The sequence below is a fragment of the Syngnathus scovelli genome, chromosome 17 (assembly GCF_024217435.2).
Source record: "Syngnathus scovelli strain Florida chromosome 17, RoL_Ssco_1.2, whole genome shotgun sequence".
Classification (NCBI taxonomy): domain Eukaryota; kingdom Metazoa; phylum Chordata; class Actinopteri; order Syngnathiformes; family Syngnathidae; genus Syngnathus; species Syngnathus scovelli.
The window spans coordinates 321,365-344,151 of NC_090863.1; positions in this window are offsets into that span (position 1 = coordinate 321,365).

The following is a 22,787-nucleotide window of genomic DNA, read 5'->3' on the forward strand; positions in this document are numbered from 1 at the left end:
ACCACTGCTCATGAAGAAATGACCATCTGCAACGTTTGGTTTAGGTTTTAGGTGCATTTTTAATTTTATTGCTTAAATCGCATTTTCTCGACGAGCTGAGCACGTTTTCTGAAATGTGCTCCTCCCGTCACTCTGGTCGGGTGCGCATAGTAAAAAGTGCTCTTGGCAGCTAGAGAGTGCCGCGTTGACTGCTGCACATGAAGAAATAACCACCCCCAACGTTTGGTTTAGGTTTTAGGTGCATTTTTAATTTTATTGCTTAAATCGCATTTTCTCGACGAGCTGAGCACGTTTTCTGAAATGTGCTCCTCCCGTCACTCTGGTTGGGTGCGCATAGTAAAAAGTGCTCTTGGCAGCTAGAGAGTGCCACGTTGACCACTGCGCATGAAGAAATGACCATCTGCAACGTTTGGTTTAGGTTTTAGGTGCATTTTTAATTTTATTGCGTAAATCGCATTTTCTCGACGAGCTGAGCACGTTTTCTGAAATGTGCTCCTCCCGTCACTCTGGTTGGGTGCGCATAGTAAAACGTGCTCTTGGCAGCTAGAGAGTGCCGCGTTGACCATTGCGCATAAAGAAATAACCACCTGCAACATTTGGTTTAGGTTTTAGGTGCATTTTTAATTTTATTGCTTAAATCGCATTTTCTCGACGAGCAGAGCACGTTTTCTGAAATGTGCTCCTCCCGTCACTCTGGTTGGGTGCGCATAGTAAAAAGTGCTCTTGGCAGCTAGAGAGTGCCGCGTTGACCACTGCGCATGAAGAAATAACCACCTGCAACGTTTGGTTTAGGTTTTGGGTGCATTTTTAATTTTATTGCTTAAATCGCATTTTCTCGACGAGCTGAGCACGTTTTCTGAAATGTGCTCCTCCCGTCACTCTGGTTGGGTGCGCATAGTAAAAAGTGCTCTTGGCAGCTAGAGAGTGCCGCGTTGACCACTGCGCATGAAGAACTGACCATCTGCAACGTTTGGTTTAGGTTTTGGGTGCATTTTTAATTTTATTGCTTAAATCGCATTTTCTCGTCGAGCTGAGCACGTTTTCTGAAATGTGCTCCTCCCGTCACTCTGGTTGGGTGCGCATAGTAAAAAGTGCTCTTGGCAGCTAGAGAGTGCCGCGTTGACCACTGCGCATGAAGAAATAACCACCTGCAACGTTTGGTTTAGGTTTTGGGTGCATTTTTAATTTTATTGCTTAAATCGCATTTTCTCGACGAGCTGAGCACATTTTCTGAAATGTGCTCCTCCCGTCACTCTGGTTGGGTGCGCATAGTAAAAAGTGCTCTTGGCAGCTAGAGAGTGCCGCGTTGACCACTGCGCATGAAGAACTGACCATCTGCATTTTTAATTTTATTGCTTAAATCGCATTTTCTCGACGAGCTGAGCACGTTTTCTGAAATGTGCTCCTCCCGTCACTCTGGTTGGGTGCGCATAGTAAAACGTGCTCTTGGCAGCTAGAGAGTGCCGCGTTGACCATTGCGCATAAAGAAATAACCACCTGCAACATTTGGTTTAGGTTTTAGGTGCATTTTTAATTTTATTGCTTAAATCGCATTTTCTCGACGAGCAGAGCACGTTTTCTGAAATGTGCTCCTCCCGTCACTCTGGTTGGGTGCGCATAGTAAAAAGTGCTCTTGGCAGCTAGAGAGTGCCGCGTTGACCACTGCGCATGAAGAAATAACCACCTGCAACGTTTGGTTTAGGTTTTGGGTGCATTTTTAATTTTATTGCTTAAATCGCATTTTCTCGACGAGCTGAGCACGTTTTCTGAAATGTGCTCCTCCCGTCACTCTGGTTGGGTGCGCATAGTAAAAAGTGCTCTTGGCAGCTAGAGAGTGCCGCGTTGACCACTGCGCATGAAGAACTGACCATCTGCAACGTTTGGTTTAGGTTTTGGGTGCATTTTTAATTTTATTGCTTAAATCGCATTTTCTCGTCGAGCTGAGCACGTTTTCTGAAATGTGCTCCTCCCGTCACTCTGGTTGGGTGCGCATAGTAAAAAGTGCTCTTGGCAGCTAGAGAGTGCCGCGTTGACCACTGCGCATGAAGAAATAACCACCTGCAACGTTTGGTTTAGGTTTTGGGTGCATTTTTAATTTTATTGCTTAAATCGCATTTTCTCGACGAGCTGAGCACATTTTCTGAAATGTGCTCCTCCCGTCACTCTGGTTGGGTGCGCATAGTAAAAAGTGCTCTTGGCAGCTAGAGAGTGCCGCGTTGACCACTGCGCATGAAGAACTGACCATCTGCATTTTTAATTTTATTGCTTAAATCGCATTTTGTCGTTGAGCTGAGCACGTTTTCTGAAATGTGCTCCTCCCGTCACTCTGGTTGGGTGCGCATAGTAAAAAGTGCTCTTGGCAGCTAGAGAGTGCCGCGTTGACCACTGCGCATGAAGAAATGACCACCTGCAACGTTTGGTTTAGGTTTTAGGTGCATTTTTAATTTTATTGCTTAAATCGCATTTTCTCGACGAGCTGAGCACGTTTTCTGAAATGTGGTCCTCCCGTCACTCTGGTTGGGTGTGCATAGTAAAAAGTGCTCTTGGCAGCTAGAGAGTGCCGCGTTGACCACTGCGCATGAAGAAATGACCACCTGCAACGTTTGGTTTAGGTTTTAGGTGCATTTTTAATTTTATTGCTTAAATCGCATTTTCTCGACGAGCTGAGCACGTTTTCTGAAATGTGCTCCTCCCGTCACTCTGGTTGGGTGTGCATAGTAAAAAGTGCTCTTGGCAGCTCGAGAGTGCCGCGTTGACCACTGCGCATGAAGAAATGACCATCTGCAACGTTTGGTTTAGGTTTTAGGTGCATTTTTAATTTTATTGCTTAAATCGCATTTTCTCGTCGAGCTGAGCACGTTTTCTGAAATGTGCTCCTCCCGTCACTCTGGTTGGGTGCGCATAGTAAAAAGTGCTCTTGGCAGCTAGAGAGTGCCGCGTTGACCATTGCGCATGAAGAAATAAACACCTGCAACGTTTGGTTTAGGTTTTAGGTGCATTTTTAATTTTATTGCTTAAATCGCATTTTCTCGACGAGCTGAGCACGTTTTCTGAAATGTGCTCCTCCCGTCACTCTGGTTGGGTGCGCATAGTAAAAAGTGTTCTTGGCAGCTAGAGAGTGCCGCGTTGACCACTGCGCATGAAGAAATGACCACCTGCAACGTTTGGTTTAGGTTTTAGGTGCATTTTTAATTTTATTGCTTAAATTGCATTTTCTCGACGAGCTGAGCACGTTTTCTGAAATGTGCTCCTCCCGTCACTCTGGTTGGGTGCGCATAGTAAAAAGTGCTCTTGGCAGCTAGAGAGTGCCGCGTTGACCACTGCGCATGAAGAAATAACCACCTGCAACGTTTGGTTTAGGTTGTGGGTGCATTTTTAATTTTATTGCTTAAATCGCATTTTCTCGACGAGCTGAGCACGTTTTCTGAAATGTGCTCCTCCCGTCACTCTGGTTGGGTGCGCATAGTAAAAAGTGCTCTTGGCAGCTAGAGACTGCCGCGTTAAACACTGCGCATGAAGAAATAACCACCTGCAACGTTTGGTTTAGGTTTTGGGTGCATTTTTAATTTTATTGCTTAAATCGCATTTTCTCGACGAGCTGAGCACGTTTTCTGAAATGTGCTCCTCCCGTCACTCTGGTTGGGTGCGCATAGTAAAAAGTGTTCTTGGCAGCTAGAGAGTGCCGCGTTGACCACTGCGCATGAAGAAATGACCACCTGCAACGTTTGGTTTAGGTTTTAGGTGCATTTTTAATTTTATTGCTTAAATCGCATTTTCTCGACGAGCTGAGCACGTTTTCTGAAATGTGCTCCTCCCGTCAATCTGGTTGGGTGCGCATAGTAAAAAGTGCTCTTGGCAGCTAGAGAGTGCCGCGTTGACCACTGCGCATGAAGAAATAACCACCTGCAACGTTTGGTTTAGGTTTTGGGTGCATTATTAATTTTATTGCTTAAATCGCATTTTCTCGTCGAGCTGAGCACGTTTTCTGAAATGTGCTCCTCCCGTCACTCTGGTTGGGTGCGCATAGTAAAAAGTGCTCTTGGCAGCGAGAGAGTGCCGCGTTGACCACTGCGCATGAAGAAATGACCATCTGCAACGTTTGGTTTAGGTTTTGGGTGCATTTTTAATTTTATTGCTTAAATCGCATTTTCTCGACGAGCTGAGCACGTTTTCTGAAATGTGCTCCTCCCGTCACTCTGGTTGGGTGCGCATAGTAAAAAGTGCTCTTGGCAGCTAGAGAATGCCGCGTTGACCACTGCGCATGAAGAAATAACCACCTGCAACGTTTGGTTTAGGTTTTAGGTGCATTTTTAATTTTATTGCTTAAATCGCATTTTCTCGACGAGCTGAGCACGTTTTCTGAAATGTGCTCCTCCCGTCACTCTGGTTGGGTGCGCATAGTAAAAAGTGCTCTTGGCAGCTAGAGAGTGCCGCGTTGACTGCTGCACATGAAGAAATAACCACCCCCAACGTTTGGTTTAGGTTTTAGGTGCATTTTTAATTTTATTGCTTAAATCGCATTTTCTCGACGAGCTGAGCACGTTTTCTGAAATGTGCTCCTCCCGTCACTCTGGTTGGGTGCGCATAGTAAAAAGTGCTCTTGGCAGCTAGAGAGTGCCACGTTGACCACTGCACATGAAGAAATAACCACCTGCAAGTTTGGTTTAGGTTTTGTGCATTTTTAATTTTATTGCTTAAATCGCATTTTCTCGACGAGCTGAGCACGTTTTCTGAAAAGTGCTCCTCCCGTCACTCTTGTTGGGTGCGCATAGTAAAAAGTGCTCTTGGCAGCTAGAGAGTGCCGCGTTGACCACTGCGCATGAAGAAATAACCACCTGCAACGTTTGGTTTAGGTTTTAGGTGCATTTTTTATTTTATTGCTTAAATCGCATTTTCTCGACGAGTTGAGCACGTTTTCTGAAATGTGCTCCTCCCGTCACTCTGATTGGGTGCGCAGAGTAAAAAGTGCTCTTGGCAGCTAGAGAGTGCCGCGTTGACCACTGCGCATGAAGAAATAACCACCTGCAACGTTTGGTTTAGGTTTTGGGTGCATTTTTAATTTTATTGCTTAAATCGCATTTTCTGGACGAGCTGAGCACGTTTTCTGAAATGTCCTCCTCCCGTCACTCTGGTTGGGTGCGCATAGTAAAAAGTGCTCTTGGCAGCTAGAGAGTGCCGCGTTGACCACTGCGCATGAAGAAATGACCATCTGCAACGTTTGGTTTAGGTTTTGGGTGCATTTTTAATTTTATTGCTTAAATCGCATTTTCTCGACGAGCTGAGCACGTTTTCTGAAATGTGCTCCTCCCGTCACTCTGGTTGGGTGCGCATAGTAAAAAGTGCTCTTGGCAGCTAGAGAGTGCCGCGTTGACCATTGCGCATGAAGAAATAACCACCTGCAACGTTTGGTTTAGGTTTTAGGTGCATTTTTCATTTTATTGCTTAAATCGCATTTTCTCGACGAGCTGAGCACGTTTTCTGAAATGTGCTCCTCCCGTCACTCTGGTTGGGTGTGCATAGTAAAAAGTGCTCTTGGCAGCTAGAGAGTGCCGCGTTGACCACAGCGCATGAAGAAATAACCACCTGCAACGTTTGGTTTAAGTTTTGGGTGCATTTTTAATTTTATTGCTTAAATCGCATTTTCTCGTCGAGCTGAGCACGTTTTCTGAAATGTGCTCCTCCCGTCACTCTGGTTGGGTGCGCATAGTAAAAAGTGTTCTTGGCAGCTAGAGAGTGCCGCGTTGACCACTGCGCATGAAGAAATGACCATCTGCAACGTTTGGTTTAGGTTTTGGGTGCATTTTTAATTTTATTGCTTAAATCGCAGTTCCTCGACGAGCTGAGCACGTTTTCTGAAATGTGCTCCTCCCGTCACTCGGGTTGGGTGCGCATAGTAAAAAGTGCTCTTGGCAGCTAGAGACTGCCGCGTTAAACACTGCGCATGAAGAAATAACCACCTGCAGCGTTTGGTTTAGGTTTTGGGTGCATTTTTAATTTTATTGCTTAAATCGCATTTTCTCGACGAGCTGAGCACGTTTTCTGAAATGTGCTCCTCCCGTCACTCTGGTTGGGTGTGCATAGTAAAAAGTGCTCTTGGCAGCTCGAGAGTGCCGCGTTGACCACTGCGCATGAAGAAATGACCATCTGCAACGTTTGGTTTAGGTTGTATGTGCATTTTTAATTTTATTGCTTAAATCGCATTTTCTCGACGAGCCGAGCACGTTTTCTGAAATGTGCTCCTCCCGTCACTCTGGTTGGGTGCGCATAGTAAAAAGTGCTCTTGGCAGCTCGAGAGTGCCGCGTTGACCACTGCTCATGAAGAAATGACCATCTGCAACGTTTGGTTTAGGTTTTAGGTGCATTTTTAATTTTATTGCTTAAATCGCATTTTCTCGACGAGCTGAGCACGTTTTCTGAAATGTGCTCCTCCCGTCACTCTGGTCGGGTGCGCATAGTAAAAAGTGCTCTTGGCAGCTAGAGAGTGCCGCGTTGACCACTGCGCATGAAGAAATAACCACCTGCAACGTTTGGTTTAGGTTTTGGGTGCATTTTTAATTTTATTGCTTAAATCGCATTTTCTCGACGAGCTGGGCACGTTTTCTGAAATGTGCTCCTCCCGTCACTCATGTTGGGTGCGCATAGTAAAAAGTGCTCTTGGCAGCTAGAGAGTGCCGCGTTGACCACTGCGCATGAAGAACTGACCATCTGCATTTTTAATTTTATTGCTTAAATCGCAGTTTCTCGACGAGCTGAGCACGTTTTCTGAAATGTGCTCCTCCCGTCACTCTGGTTGGGTGCGCATAGTAAAAAGTGCTCTTGGCAGCTAGAGACTACCGCGTTAAACACTGCGCATGAAGAAATAACCACCTGCAGCGTTTGGTTTAGGTTTTGGGTGCATTTTTTATTTTATTGCTTAAATCGCATTTTCTCGACGAGCTGAGCACGTTTTCTGAAATGTGCTCCTCCCGTCACTCTGGTTGGGTGTGCATAGTAAAAAGTGCTCTTGGCAGCTCGAGAGTGCCGCGTTGACCACTGCGCATGAAGAAATGACCATCTGCAACGTTTGGTTTAGGTTTTATGTGCATTTTTAATTTTATTGCTTAAATCGCATTTTCTCGACGAGCCGAGCACGTTTTCTGAAATGTGCTCCTCCCGTCACTCTGGTTGGGTGCGCATAGTAAAAAGTGCTCTTGGCAGCTAGAGAGTGCCGCGTTGACCACTGCTCATGAAGAAATGACCATCTGCAACGTTTGGTTTAGGTTTTAGGTGCATTTTTAATTTTATTGCTTAAATCGCATTTTCTCGACGAGCTGAGCACGTTTTCTGAAATGTGCTCCTCCCGTCACTCTGGTCGGGTGCTCATAGTAAAAAGTGCTCTTGGCAGCTAGAGAGTGCCGCGTTGACTGCTGCACATGAAGAAATAACCACCCCCAACGTTTGGTTTAGGTTTTAGGTGCATTTTTAATTTTATTGCTTAAATCGCATTTTCTCGACGAGCTGAGCACGTTTTCTGAAATGTGCTCCTCCCGTCACTCTGGTTGGGTGCGCATAGTAAAAAGTGCTCTTGGCAGCTAGAGAGTGCCACGTTGACCACTGCGCATGAAGAAATGACCATCTGCAACGTTTGGTTTAGGTTTTAGGTGCATTTTTAATTTTATTGCGTAAATCGCATTTTCTCGACGAGCTGAGCACGTTTTCTGAAATGTGCTCCTCCCGTCACTCTGGTTGGGTGCGCATAGTAAAACGTGCTCTTGGCAGCTAGAGAGTGCCGCGTTGACCATTGCGCATAAAGAAATAACCACCTGCAACATTTGGTTTAGGTTTTAGGTGCATTTTTAATTTTATTGCTTAAATCGCATTTTCTCGACGAGCAGAGCACGTTTTCTGAAATGTGCTCCTCCCGTCACTCTGGTTGGGTGCGCATAGTAAAAAGTGCTCTTGGCAGCTAGAGAGTGCCGCGTTGACCACTGCGCATGAAGAAATAACCACCTGCAACGTTTGGTTTAGGTTTTGGGTGCATTTTTAATTTTATTGCTTAAATCGCATTTTCTCGACGAGCTGAGCACGTTTTCTGAAATGTGCTCCTCCCGTCACTCTGGTTGGGTGCGCATAGTAAAAAGTGCTCTTGGCAGCTAGAGAGTGCCGCGTTGACCACTGCGCATGAAGAACTGACCATCTGCAACGTTTGGTTTAGGTTTTGGGTGCATTTTTAATTTTATTGCTTAAATCGCATTTTCTCGTCGAGCTGAGCACGTTTTCTGAAATGTGCTCCTCCCGTCACTCTGGTTGGGTGCGCATAGTAAAAAGTGCTCTTGGCAGCTAGAGAGTGCCGCGTTGACCACTGCGCATGAAGAAATAACCATCTGCAACGTTTTCTGAAATGTGCTCCTCCCGTCACTCTGGTTGGGTGCGCATAGTAAAAAGTGCTCTTGGCAGCTAGAGAGTGCCGCGTTGACCACTGCGCATGAAGAAATGACCACCTGCAACGTTATGTTTAGGTTTTGGGTGCATTTTTAATTTTATTGCTTAAATCGCATTTTCTCGACGAGCTGAGCACATTTTCTGAAATGTGCTCCTCCCGTCACTCTGGTTGGGTGCGCATAGTAAAAAGTGCTCTTGGCAGCTAGAGAGTGCAGCGTTGACCACTGCGCATGAAGAAATGACCATCTGCAACGTTTGGTTTAGGTTTTGGGTGCATTTTTAATTTTATTGCTTAAATCGCATTTTCTCGACGAGCTGAGCACATTTTCTGAAATGTGCTCCTCCCGTCACTCTGGTTGGGTGCGCATAGTAAAAAGTGCTCTTGGCAGCTAGAGAGTGCCGCGTTGACCACTGCGCATGAAGAACTGACCATCTGCAACGTTTGGTTTAGGTTTTGGGTGCATTTTTAATTTTATTGCTTAAATCGCATTTTCTCGACGAGCTGAGCACGTTTTCTGAAATGTGCTCCTCCCGTCACTCTGGTTGGGTGCGCATAGTAAAAAGTGCTCTTGGCAGCTAGAGAGTGCCACGTTGACCACTGCGCATGAAGAAATGAGCATCTGCAACGTTTGGTTTAGGTTTTAGGTGCATTTTTAATTTTATTGCGTAAATCGCATTTTCTCGACGAGCTGAGCACGGTTTCTGAAATGTGCTCCTCCCGTCACTCTGGTTGGGTGCGCATAGTAAAACGTGCTCTTGGCAGCTAGAGAGTGCCGCGTTGACCATTGCGCATAAAGAAATAACCACCTGCAACATTTGGTTTAGGTTTTAGGTGCATTTTTAATTTTATTGCTTAAATCGCATTTTCTCGACGAGCAGAGCACGTTTTCTGAAATGTGCTCCTCCCGTCACTCTGGTTGGGTGCGCATAGTAAAAAGTGCTCTTGGCAGCTAGAGAGTGCCGCGTTGACCACTGCGCATGAAGAAATAACCACCTGCAACGTTTGGTTTAGGTTTTGGGTGCATTTTTAATTTTATTGCTTAAATCGCATTTTCTCGACGAGCTGAGCACGTTTTCTGAAATGTGCTCCTCCCGTCACTCTGGTCGGGTGCACATAGTAAAAAGTGCTCTTGGCAGCTAGAGAGCGCCGCGTTAAACACTGCGCATGAAGAAATAACCACCTGCAGCGTTTGGTTTAGGTTTTGGGTGCATTTTTAATTTTATTGCTTAAATCGCATTTTCTCGACGAGCTGAGCACGTTTTCTGAAATGTGCTCCTCCCGTCACTCTGGTTGGGTGTGCATAGTAAAAAGTGCTCTTGGCAGCTCGAGAGTGCCGCGTTGACCACTGCGCATGAAGAAATGACCATCTGCAACGTTTGGTTTAGGTTTTATGTGCATTTTTAATTTTATTGCTTAAATCGCATTTTCTCGATGAGCCGAGCACGTTTTCTGAAATGTGCTCCTCCCGTCACTCTGGTTGGGTGCGCATAGTAAAAAGTGCTCTTGGCAGCTAGAGAGTGCCGCGTTGACCACTGCGCATGAAGAACTGACCATCTGCAACATTTGGTTTAGGTTTTGGGTGCATTTTTAATTTTATTGCTTAAATCGCATTTTCTCGACGAGCTGAGCACGTTTTCTGAAATGTGCTCCTCCCGTCACTCTGGTCGGGTGCGCATAGTAAAAAGTGCTCTTGGCAGCTAGAGAGTGCCGCGTTAAACACTGCGCATGAAGAAATAACCACCTGCAGCGTTTGGTTTAGGTTTTGGGTGCATTTTTAATTTTATTGCTTAAATCGCATTTTCTCGACGAGCTGAGCACGTTTTCTGAAATGTGCTCCTCCCGTCACTCTGGTTGGGTGTGCATAGTAAAAAGTGCTCTTGGCAGCTCGAGAGTGCCGCGTTGACCACTGCGCATGAAGAAATGACCATCTGCAACGTTTGGTTTAGGTTTTATGTGCATTTTTAATTTTATTGCTTAAATCGCATTTTCTCGATGAGCTGAGCACGTTTTCAGAAATGTGCTCCTCCCGTCACTCCGATTGGGTGTGCATAGTAAAAAGTGCTCTTGGCAGCTAGAGAGTGCCGCGTTGACCACTGCGCATGAAGAAATAACCACCTGCAACGTTTGGTTTAGGTTTTAGGTGCATTTTTAATTTTATTGCTTAAATCGCATTTTCTCGACGAGCTGAGCACGTTTTCTGAAATGTGCTCCTCCCGTCACTCTGGTCGGGTGCGCATAGTAAAAAGTGCTCTTGGCAGCTAGAGAGTGCCGCGTTGACTGCTGCACATGAAGAAATAACCACCCCCAACGTTCGGTTTAGGTTTTAGGTGCATTTTTAATTTTATTGCTTAAATCGCATTTTCTCGACGAGCTGAGCACGTTTTCTGAAATGTGCTCCTCCCGTCACTCTGGTTGGGTGCGCATAGTAAAAAGTGCTCTTGGCAGCTAGAGAGTGCCGCGTTGACCACTGCGCATGAAGAAATAACCACCTGCAACGTTTGGTTTAGGTTTTAGGTGCATTTTTAATTTTATTGCTTAAATCGCATTTTCTCGACGAGCTGAGCACGTTTTCTGAAATGTGCTCCTCCCGTCACTCTGGTTGGGTGCGCATAGTAAAAAGTGCTCTTGGCAGCTAGAGAGTGCCGCGTTGACCACTGCGCATGAAGAAATAACCACCTGCAACGTTTGGTTTAGGTTTTAGGTGCATTTTTAATTTTATTGCTTAAATCGCATTTTCTCGACGAGCTGAGCACGTTTTCTGAAATGTGCTCCTCCCGTCACTCTGGTTGGGTGCGCATAGTAAAAAGTGCTCTTGGCAGCTAGAGAGTGCCGCGTTGACCACTGCGCATGAAGAAATAACCACCTGCAACGTTTGGTTTAGGTTTTGGGTGCATTATTAATTTTATTGCTTAAATCGCATTTTCTCGACGAGCTGAGCACGTTTTCTGAAATGTGCTCCTCCCGTCACTCTGGTCGGGTGCGCATAGTAAAAAGTGCTCTTGGCAGCTAGAGAGTGCCGCGTTGACTGCTGCACATGAAGAAATAACCACCCCCAACGTTTGGTTTAGGTTTTAGGTGCATTTTTAATTTTATTGCTTAAATCGCATTTTCTCGACGAGCTGAGTGCGTTTTCTGAAATGTGCTCCTCCCGTCACTCTGGTTGGGTGCGCATATTAAAAAGTGCTCTTGGCAGCTAGAGAGTGCCGCGTTGACCACTGCGCATGAAGAAATGACCATCTGCAACGTTTGGTTTAGGTTTTAGGTGCATTTTTAATTTTATTGCTTAAATCGCATTTTCTCGACGAGCTGAGCACGTTTTCTGAAATGTGCTCCTCCCGTCACTCTGGTTGGGTGCGCATAGTAAAAAGTGCTCTTGGCAGCTAGAGAGTGCCGCGTTGACCACTGCGCATGAAGAACTGACCATCTGCAACGTTTGGTTTAGGTTTTGGGTGCATTTTTAATTTTATTGCTTAAATCGCATTTTCTCGTCGAGCTGAGCACATTTTCTGAAATGTGCTCCTCCCGTCACTCTGGTTGGGTGCGCATAGTAAAAAGTGCTCTTGGCAGCTAGAGAGTGCCGCGTTGACCACTGCGCATGAAGAAATAACCACCTGCAACGTTTGGTTTAGGTTTTGGGTGCATTTTTAATTTTATTGCTTAAATCGCATTTTCTCGACGAGCTGAGCACATTTTCTGAAATGTGCTCCTCCCGTCACTCTGGTTGGGTGCGCATAGTAAAAAGTGCTCTTGGCAGCTAGAGAGTGCCGCGTTGACCACTGCGCATGAAGAACTGACCATCTGCAACGTTTGGTTTAGGTTTTGGGTGCATTTTTAATTTTATTGCTTAAATCGCATTTTCTCGACGAGCTGAGCACGTTTTCTGAAATGTGCTCCTCCCGTCACTCTGGTCGGGTGCGCATAGTAAAAAGTGCTCTTGGCAGCTAGAGAGTGCCGCGTTGACTGCTGCACATGAAGAAATAACCACCCCCAACGTTTGGTTTAGGTTTTAGGTGCATTTTTAATTTTATTGCTTAAATCGCATTTTCTCGACGAGCCGAGCACGTTTTCTGAAATGTGCTCCTCCCGTCACTCTGGTTGGGTGCGCATAGTAAAAAGTGCTCTTGGCAGCTAGAGAGTGCCGCGTTGACCACTGCGCATGAAGAAATAACCACCCCCAACGTTTGGTTTAGGTTTTAGGTGCATTTTTAATTTTATTGCTTAAATCGCATTTTCTCGACGAGCCGAGCACGTTTTCTGAAATGTGCTCCTCCCGTCACTCTGGTTGGGTGCGCATAGTAAAAAGTGCTCTTGGCAGCTAGAGAGTGCCGCGTTGACCACTGCGCATGAAGAAATAACCACCTGCAACGTTTAGTTTAGGTTTTAGGTGCATTTTTAATTTTATTGCTTAAATCGCATTTTCTCGACGAGCTGAGCACGTTTTCTGAAATGTGCTCCTCCCGTCACTCTGGTTGGGTGCGCATAGTAAAAAGTGCTCTTGGCAGCTAGAGAGTGCCGCGTTGACCACTGCGCATGAAGAAATGACCATCTGCAACGTTTGGTTTAGGTTTTAGGTGCATTTTTAATTTTATTGCTTAAATCGCATTTTCTCGACGAGCTGAGCACGTTTTCTGAAATGTGCTCCTCCCGTCACTCTGGTTGGGTGTGCATAGTAAAAAGTGCTCTTGGCAGCTCGAGAGTGCCGCGTTGACAGCTGCGCATGAAGAAATGACCATCTGCAACGTTTGGTTTAGGTTTTGGGTGCATTTTTAATTTTATTGCTTAAATCGCATTTTCTCGACGAGCTGAGCACGTTTTCTGAAATGTGCTCCTCCCGTCACTCTGGTCGGGTGCACATAGTAAAAAGTGCTCTTGGCAGCTAGAGAGCGCCGCGTTAAACACTGCGCATGAAGAAATAACCACCTGCAGCGTTTGGTTTAGGTTTTGGGTGCATTTTTAATTTTATTGCTTAAATCGCATTTTCTCGACGAGCTGAGCACGTTTTCTGAAATGTGCTCCTCCCGTCACTCTGGTTGGGTGTGCATAGTAAAAAATGCTCTTGGCAGCTCGAGAGTGCCGCGTTGACCACTGCGCATGAAGAAATGACCATCTGCAACGTTTGGTTTAGGTTTTATGTGCATTTTTAATTTTATTGCTTAAATCGCATTTTCTCGATGAGCCGAGCACGTTTTCTGAAATGTGCTCCTCCCGTCACTCTGGTTGGGTGCGCATAGTAAAAAGTGCTCTTGGCAGCTAGAGAGTGCCGCGTTGACCACTGCGCATGAAGAACTGACCATCTGCAACGTTTGGTTTAGGTTTTGGGTGCATTTTTAATTTTATTGCTTAAATCGCATTTTCTCGACGAGCTGAGCACGTTTTCTGAAATGTGCTCCTCCCGTCACTCTGGTCGGGTGCGCATAGTAAAAAGTGCTCTTGGCAGCTAGAGAGTGCCGCGTTAAACACTGCGCATGAAGAAATAACCACCTGCAGCGTTTGGTTTAGGTTTTGGGTGCATTTTTAATTTTATTGCTTAAATCGCATTTTCTCGACGAGCTGAGCACGTTTTCTGAAATGTGCTCCTCCCGTCACTCTGGTTGGGTGTGCATAGTAAAAAGTGCTCTTGGCAGCTCGAGAGTGCCGCGTTGACCACTGCGCATGAAGAAATGACCATCTGCAACGTTTGGTTTAGGTTTTATGTGCATTTTTAATTTTATTGCTTAAATCGCATTTTCTCGATGAGCTGAGCACGTTTTCAGAAATGTGCTCCTCCCGTCACTCCGGTTGGGTGTGCATAGTAAAAAGTGCTCTTGGCAGCTAGAGAGTGCCGCGTTGACCACTGCGCATGAAGAAATAACCACCTGCAACGTTTGGTTTAGGTTTTAGGTGCATTTTTAATTTTATTGCTTAAATCGCATTTTCTCGACGAGCTGAGCACGTTTTCTGAAATGTGCTCCTCCCGTCACTCTGGTCGGGTGCGCATAGTAAAAAGTGCTCTTGGCAGCTAGAGAGTGCCGCGTTGACTGCTGCACATGAAGAAATAACCACCCCCAACGTTCGGTTTAGGTTTTAGGTGCATTTTTAATTTTATTGCTTAAATCGCATTTTCTCGACGAGCTGAGCACGTTTTCTGAAATGTGCTCCTCCCGTCACTCTGGTTGGGTGCGCATAGTAAAAAGTGCTCTTGGCAGCTAGAGAGTGCCGCGTTGACCACTGCGCATGAAGAAATAACCACCTGCAACGTTTGGTTTAGGTTTTAGGTGCATTTTTAATTTTATTGCTTAAATCGCATTTTCTCGACGAGCTGAGCACGTTTTCTGAAATGTGCTCCTCCCGTCACTCTGGTTGGGTGCGCATAGTAAAAAGTGCTCTTGGCAGCTAGAGAGTGCCGCGTTGACCACTGCGCATGAAGAAATAACCACCTGCAACGTTTGGTTTAGGTTTTAGGTGCATTTTTAATTTTATTGCTTAAATCGCATTTTCTCGACGAGCTGAGCACGTTTTCTGAAATGTGCTCCTCCCGTCACTCTGGTTGGGTGCGCATAGTAAAAAGTGCTCTTGGCAGCTAGAGAGTGCCGCGTTGACCACTGCGCATGAAGAAATAACCACCTGCAACGTTTGGTTTAGGTTTTGGGTGCATTATTAATTTTATTGCTTAAATCGCATTTTCTCGACGAGCTGAGCACGTTTTCTGAAATGTGCTCCTCCCGTCACTCTGGTCGGGTGCGCATAGTAAAAAGTGCTCTTGGCAGCTAGAGAGTGCCGCGTTGACTGCTGCACATGAAGAAATAACCACCCCCAACGTTTGGTTTAGGTTTTAGGTGCATTTTTAATTTTATTGCTTAAATCGCATTTTCTCGACGAGCTGAGTGCGTTTTCTGAAATGTGCTCCTCCCCTCACTCTGGTTGGGTGCGCATATTAAAAAGTGCTCTTGGCAGCTAGAGAGTGCCGCGTTGACCACTGCGCATGAAGAAATGACCATCTGCAACGTTTGGTTTAGGTTTTAGGTGCATTTTTAATTTTATTGCTTAAATCGCATTTTCTCGACGAGCTGAGCACGTTTTCTGAAATGTGCTCCTCCCGTCACTCTGGTTGGGTGCGCATAGTAAAAAGTGCTCTTGGCAGCTAGAGAGTGCCGCGTTGACCACTGCGCATGAAGAACTGACCATCTGCAACGTTTGGTTTAGGTTTTGGGTGCATTTTTAATTTTATTGCTTAAATCGCATTTTCTCGTCGAGCTGAGCACGTTTTCTGAAATGTGCTCCTCCCGTCACTCTGGTTGGGTGCGCATAGTAAAAAGTGCTCTTGGCAGCTAGAGAGTGCCGCGTTGACCACTGCGCATGAAGAAATAACCACCTGCAACGTTTGGTTTAGGTTTTGGGTGCATTTTTAATTTTATTGCTTAAATCGCATTTTCTCGACGAGCTGAGCACATTTTCTGAAATGTGCTCCTCCCGTCACTCTGGTTGGGTGCGCATAGTAAAAAGTGCTCTTGGCAGCTAGAGAGTGCCGCGTTGACCACTGCGCATGAAGAACTGACCATCTGCAACGTTTGGTTTAGGTTTTGGGTGCATTTTTAATTTTATTGCTTAAATCGCATTTTCTCGACGAGCTGAGCACGTTTTCTGAAATGTGCTCCTCCCGTCACTCTGGTCGGGTGCGCATAGTAAAAAGTGCTCTTGGCAGCTAGAGAGTGCCGCGTTGACTGCTGCACATGAAGAAATAACCACCCCCAACGTTTGGTTTAGGTTTTAGGTGCATTTTTAATTTTATTGCTTAAATCGCATTTTCTCGACGAGCCGAGCACGTTTTCTGAAATGTGCTCCTCCCGTCACTCTGGTTGGGTGCGCATAGTAAAAAGTGCTCTTGGCAGCTAGAGAGTGCCGCGTTGACCACTGCGCATGAAGAAATAACCACCCCCAACGTTTGGTTTAGGTTTTAGGTGCATTTTTAATTTTATTGCTTAAATCGCATTTTCTCGACGAGCCGAGCACGTTTTCTGAAATGTGCTCCTCCCGTCACTCTGGTTGGGTGCGCATAGTAAAAAGTGCTCTTGGCAGCTAGAGAGTGCCGCGTTGACCACTGCGCATGAAGAAATAACCACCTGCAACGTTTAGTTTAGGTTTTAGGTGCATTTTTAATTTTATTGCTTAAATCGCATTTTCTCGACGAGCTGAGCACGTTTTCTGAAATGTGCTCCTCCCGTCACTCTGGTTGGGTGCGCATAGTAAAAAGTGCTCTTGGCAGCTAGAGAGTGCCGCGTTGACCACTGCGCATGAAGAAATGACCATCTGCAACGTTTGGTTTAGGTTTTAGGTGCATTTTTAATTTTATTGCTTAAATCGCATTTTCTCGACGAGCTGAGCACGTTTTCTGAAATGTGCTCCTCCCGTCACTCTGGTTGGGTGTGCATAGTAAAAAGTGCTCTTGGCAGCTCGAGAGTGCCGCGTTGACAGCTGCGCATGAAGAAATGACCATCTGCAACGTTTGGTTTAGGTTTTAGGTGCATTTTTAATTTTATTGCTTAAATCGCATTTTCTCGTCGAGCTGAGCACGTTTTCTGAAATGTACTCCTCCCGTCACTCTGGTTGGGTGCGCATAGTAAAAAGTGCTCTTGGCAGCTAGAGAGTGCCGCGTTGACCACAGCGCATGAAGAAATGACCATCTGCAACGTTTGGTTTAGGTTTTGGGTGCATTTTTAATTTTATTGCTTAAATCGCATTTTCTCGACGAGCTGAGCACATTTTCTGAAATGTGCTCCTCCCGTCACTCTGGTTGGGTGCGCATAGTAAAAAGTGCTCTTGGCAGCTAGAGAGTGCCGCGTTGACCACTGCGCATGAAGAACTGACCATCTGCAACGTTTGGTTTAGGTTTTGGGTGCATTTTTAATTTTATTGCTTAAATCGCATTTTCTCGTCGAGCTGAGCACGTTTTCTGAAATGTGCTCCTCCCGTCACTCTGGTTGGGTGCGCATAGTAAAAAATGCTCTTGGCAGCTAGAGAGTGCCGCGTTGACCACTGCGCATGAAGAAATAACCACCTGCAACGTTTGGTTTAGGTTTTGGGTGCATTTTTAATTTTATTGCTTAAATTGCATTTTCTCGACGAGCTGAGCACATTTTCTGAAATGTGCTCCTCCCGTCACTCTGGTTGGGTGCGCATAGTAAAAAGTGCTCTTGGCAGCTAGAGAGTGCCGCGTTGACCACTGCGCATGAAGAACTGACCATCTGCAACGTTTGGTTTAGGTTTTGGGTGCATTTTTAATTTTATTGCTTAAATCGCATTTTCTCGACGAGCTGAGCACGTTTTCTGAAATGTGCTCCTCCCGTCACTCTGGTCGGGTGCGCATAGTAAAAAGTGCTCTTGGCAGCTAGAGAGTGCCGCGTTGACTGCTGCACATGAAGAAATAACCACCCCCAACGTTTGGTTTAGGTTTTAGGTGCATTTTTAATTTTATTGCTTAAATCGCATTTTCTCGACGAGCTGAGCACGTTTTCTGAAATGTGCTCCTCCCGTCACTCTGGTTGGGTGCGCATAGTAAAAAGTGCTCTTGGCAGCTAGAGAGTGCTGCGTTGACCACTGCGCATGAAGAAATAACCACCTGCAACGTTTGATTTAGGTTGTGGGTGCATTTTTAATTTTATTGCTTAAATCGCATTTTCTCGACGAGCTGAGCACGTTTTCTGAAATGTGCTCCTCCCGTCACTCTGGTTGGGTGCGCATAGTAAAAAGTGCTCTTGGCAGCTAGAGACTGCCGCGTTAAACACTGCGCATGAAGAAATAACCATCTGCAACGTTTGGTTTAGGTTTTGGGTGCATTTTTAATTTTATTGCTTAAATCGCATTTTCTCGACGAGCTGAGCACGTTTTCTGAAATGTGCTCCTCCCGTCACTCTGGTCGGGTGCGCATAGTAAAAAGTGCTCTTGGCAGCTAGAGAGTGCCGCGTTGACTGCTGCACATGAAGAAATAACCACCCCCAACGTTTGGTTTAGGTTTTAGGTGCATTTTTAATTTTATTGCTTAAATCGCATTTTCTCGACGAGCCGAGCACGTTTTCTGAAATGTGCTCCTCCCGTCACTCTGGTTGGGTGCGCATAGTAAAAAGTGCTCTTGGCAGCTAGAGAGTGCCGCGTTGACCACTGCGCATGAAGAAATAACCACCTGCAACGTTTAGTTTAGGTTTTAGGTGCATTTTTAATTTTATTGCTTAAATCGCATTTTCTCGACGAGCTGAGCACGTTTTCTGAAATGTGCTCCTCCCGTCACTCTGGTTGGGTGCGCATAGTAAAAAGTGCTCTTGGCAGCTAGAGAGTGCCGCGTTGACCACTGCGCATGAAGAAATGACCATCTGCAACGTTTGGTTTAGGTTTTAGGTGCATTTTTAATTTTATTGCTTAAATCGCATTTTCTCGACGAGCTGAGCACGTTTTCTGAAATGTGCTCCTCCCGTCACTCTGGTTGGGTGCGCATAGTAAAAAGTGCTCTTGGCAGCTAGAGAGTGCCGCGTTGACCACTGCGCATGAAGAAATAACCACCTGCAACGTTATGTTTATGTTTTAGGTGCATTTTTAATTTTATTGCTTAAATAGCATTTTCTCGACGAGCTGAGCACGTTTTCTGAAATGTGCTCCTCCCGTCACTCTGGTTGGGTGCTCATAGTAAAAAGTGCTCTTGGCAGCTAGAGAGTGCCGCGTTGACCACTGCACATGAAGAAATAACCACATGCAAGTTTGGTTTAGGTTTTAGGTGCATTTTTAATTTTATTGCTTAAATCGCATTTTCTCGACGAGCTGAGCACGTTTTCTGAAATGTGCTCCTCCCGTCACTCTGGTTGGGTGCGCATAGTAAAAAGTGCTCTTGGCAGCTAGAGAGTGCCGCGTTGACCACTGCGCATGAAGAAATAACCACCTGCAACGTTTGATTTAGGTTGTGGGTGCATTTTTAATTTTATTGCTTAAATCGCATTTTCTCGACGAGCTGAGCACGTTTTCTGAAATGTACTCCTCCCGTCACTCTGGTTGGGTGCGCATAGTAAAAAGTGCTCTTGGCAGCTAGAGAGTGCCGCGTTAAACACTGCGCATGAAGAAATAACTACCTGCAACGTTTGGTTTAGGTTTTGGGTGCATTTTTAATTTTATTGCTTAAATCGCATTTTCTCGACGAGCTGAGCACGTTTTCTGAAATGTGCTCCTCCCGTCACTCTGGTTGGGTGCGCATAGTAAAAAGTGCTCTTGGCAGCTAGAGAGTGCCGCGTTGACCACTGCGAATGAATAAATAACCACGTGCAACGTTTGTTTTAGGTTTTAGGTGCATTTTTAATTTTATTGCTTAAATCGCATTTTCTTGACGAGCTGAGCACGTTTTCTGAAATGTGCTCCTCCCGTCACTCTGGTTGGGTGCGCATAGTAAAAAGTGCTCTTGGCAGCTAGAGAGTGCCGCGTTGACTGCTGCGCATGAAGAAATAACCACCTGCAACGTTTGGTTTAGGTTTTAGGTGCATTTTTAATTTTATTGCTTAAATCGCATTTTCTCGACGAGCTGAGCACGTTTTCTGAAATGTGCTCCTCCCGTCACTCTGGTTGGGTGCGCATAGTAAAAAGTGCTCTTGGCAGCTAGAGAGTGCCGCGTTGACCACTGCGCATGAAGAAATGACCATCTGCAACGTTTGGTTAAGGTTTTAGGTGCATTTTTAATTTTATTGCTTAAATCGCATTTTCTCGACGAGCTGAGCACGTTTTCTGAAATGTGCTCCTCCCGTTACTCTGGTTGGGTGCGCATAGTAAAAAGTGCTCTTGGCAGCTAGAGAGTGCCGCGTTGACCACTGCACATGAAGAAATAACCACCTGCAAGTTTGGTTTAGGTTTTAGGTGCATTTTTAATTGTATTGCTTAAATCGCATTTTCTCGACGAGCTGAGCACGTTTTCTGAAATGTGCTCCTCCCGTCACTCTTGTTGGGTGTGCATAGTACAAAGTCCTCTTGGCAGCTAGAGAGTGCCGCGTTGACCACTGCGCATGAAGAAATAACCACCTGCAACGTTTGGTTTAGGTTTTAGGTGCATTTTTAATTTTATTGCTTAAATCGCATTTTCTCGACGAGCTGAGCACATTTTCTGAAATGTGCTCCTCCCGTCACTCTGGTTGGGTGCGCATAGTAAAAAGTGCTCTTGGCAGCTAGAGAGTGCCGCGTTGACCACTGCGCATGAAGAAATAACCACCTGCAACGTTTGGTTTAGGTTGTGGGTGCATTTTTAATTTTATTGCTTAAATCGCATTTTCTCGTCGAGCTGAGCACGTTTTCTGAAATGTGCTCCTCCCGTCACTCTGGTTGGGTGCGCATAGTAAAAAGTGCTCTTGGCAGCTAGAGAGTGCCGCGTTGACCACTGCGCATGAAGAAATAACCACGTGCAACGTTTGTTTTAGGTTTTGGGTGCATTTTTAATTGTATTGCTTAAATCGCATTTTCTCGTCGAGCTGAGCACATTTTCTGAAATGTGCTCCTCCCGTCACTCTGGTCGGGTGCGCATAGTAAAAAGTGCTCTTGGCAGCTAGAGAGTGCCGCGTTGACTGCTGCACATGAAGAAATAACCACCCCCAACGTTTGGTTTAGGTTTTAGGTGCATTTTTAATTTTATTGCTTAAATCGCATTTTCTCGACGAGCTGAGCACGTTTTCTGAAATGTGCTCCTCCCGTCACTCTGGTTGGGTGCGCATAGTAAAAAGTGCTCTTGGCAGTTAGAGAGTGCCGCGTTGACCACTGCGCATGAAGAAATAACCGCCTGCAACGTTTGGTTTAGGTTTTGGGTGCATTTTTAATTTTATTGCTTAAATCGCATTTTCTCGTCGAGCTGAGCACGTTTTCTGAAATGTGCTCCTCCCGTCACTCTGGTTGGGTGCGCATAGTAAAAAGTGGTCTTGGCAGCTAGAGAGTGCCGCGTTGACCATTGCGCATGAAGAAATAAACACCTGCAACGTTTGGTTTAGGTTTTAGGTGCATTTTTAATTTTATTGCTTAAATCGCATTTTCTCGACGAGCTGAGCAGGTTTTCTGAAATGTGCTCCTCCCGTCACTCTGGTTGGGTGCGCATAATAAAAAGTGCTCTTGGCAGCTAGAGAGTGCCGCGTTGACCACTGCGCATGAAGAAATAACCATCTGCAACGTTTGGTTTAGGTTTTAGGTGCATTTTTAATTTTATTGCTTAAATCGCATTTTCTCGACGAGCTGAGCACGTTTTCTGAAATGTGCTCCTCCCGTCACTCTGGTTGGGTGCGCATAGTAAAAAAGTGCTCTTGGCAGCTAGAGAGTGCCGCGTTGACCACTGCGCATGAAGAAATAACCACCTGCAACGTTATGTTTAGGTTTTAGGTGCATTTTTAATTTTATTGCTTAAATAGCATTTTCTCGACGAGCTGAGCACGTTTTCTGAAATGTGCTCCTCCCGTCACTCTGGTTGGGTGCGCATAGTAAAAAGTGCTCTTGGCAGCTAGAGAGTGCCGCGTTGACCACTGCACATGAAGAAATAACCACCTGCAAGTTTGGTTTAGGTTTTAGGTGCATTTTTAATTTTATTGCTTAAATCGCATTTTCTCGACGAGCTGAGCACATTTTCTGAAATGTGCTCCTCCCGTCACTCTGGTTGGGTGCGCATAGTAAAAAGTGCTCTTGGCAGCTAGAGAGTGCAGCGTTGACCACTGCGCATGAAGAAATGACCATCTGCAACGTTTGGTTTAGGTTTTGGGTGCATTTTTAATTTTATTGCTTAAATCGCATTTTCTCGACGAGCTGAGCACATTTTCTGAAATGTGCTCCTCCCGTCACTCTGGTTGGGTGCGCATAGTAAAAAGTGCTCTTGGCAGCTAGAGAGTGCCGCGTTGACCACTGCGCATGAAGAACTGACCATCTGCAACGTTTGGTTTAGGTTTTGGGTGCATTTTTAATTTTATTGCTTAAATCGCATTTTCTCGACGAGCTGAGCACGTTTTCTGAAATGTGCTCCTCCCGTCACTCTGGTTGGGTGCGCATAGTAAAAAGTGCTCTTGGCAGCTAGAGAGTGCCACGTTGACCACTGCGCATGAAGAAATGAGCATCTGCAACGTTTGGTTTAGGTTTTAGGTGCATTTTTAATTTTATTGCGTAAATCGCATTTTCTCGACGAGCTGAGCACGGTTTCTGAAATGTGCTCCTCCCGTCACTCTGGTTGGGTGCGCATAGTAAAACGTGCTCTTGGCAGCTAGAGAGTGCCGCGTTGACCATTGCGCATAAAGAAATAACCACCTGCAACATTTGGTTTAGGTTTTAGGTGCATTTTTAATTTTATTGCTTAAATCGCATTTTCTCGACGAGCAGAGCACGTTTTCTGAAATGTGCTCCT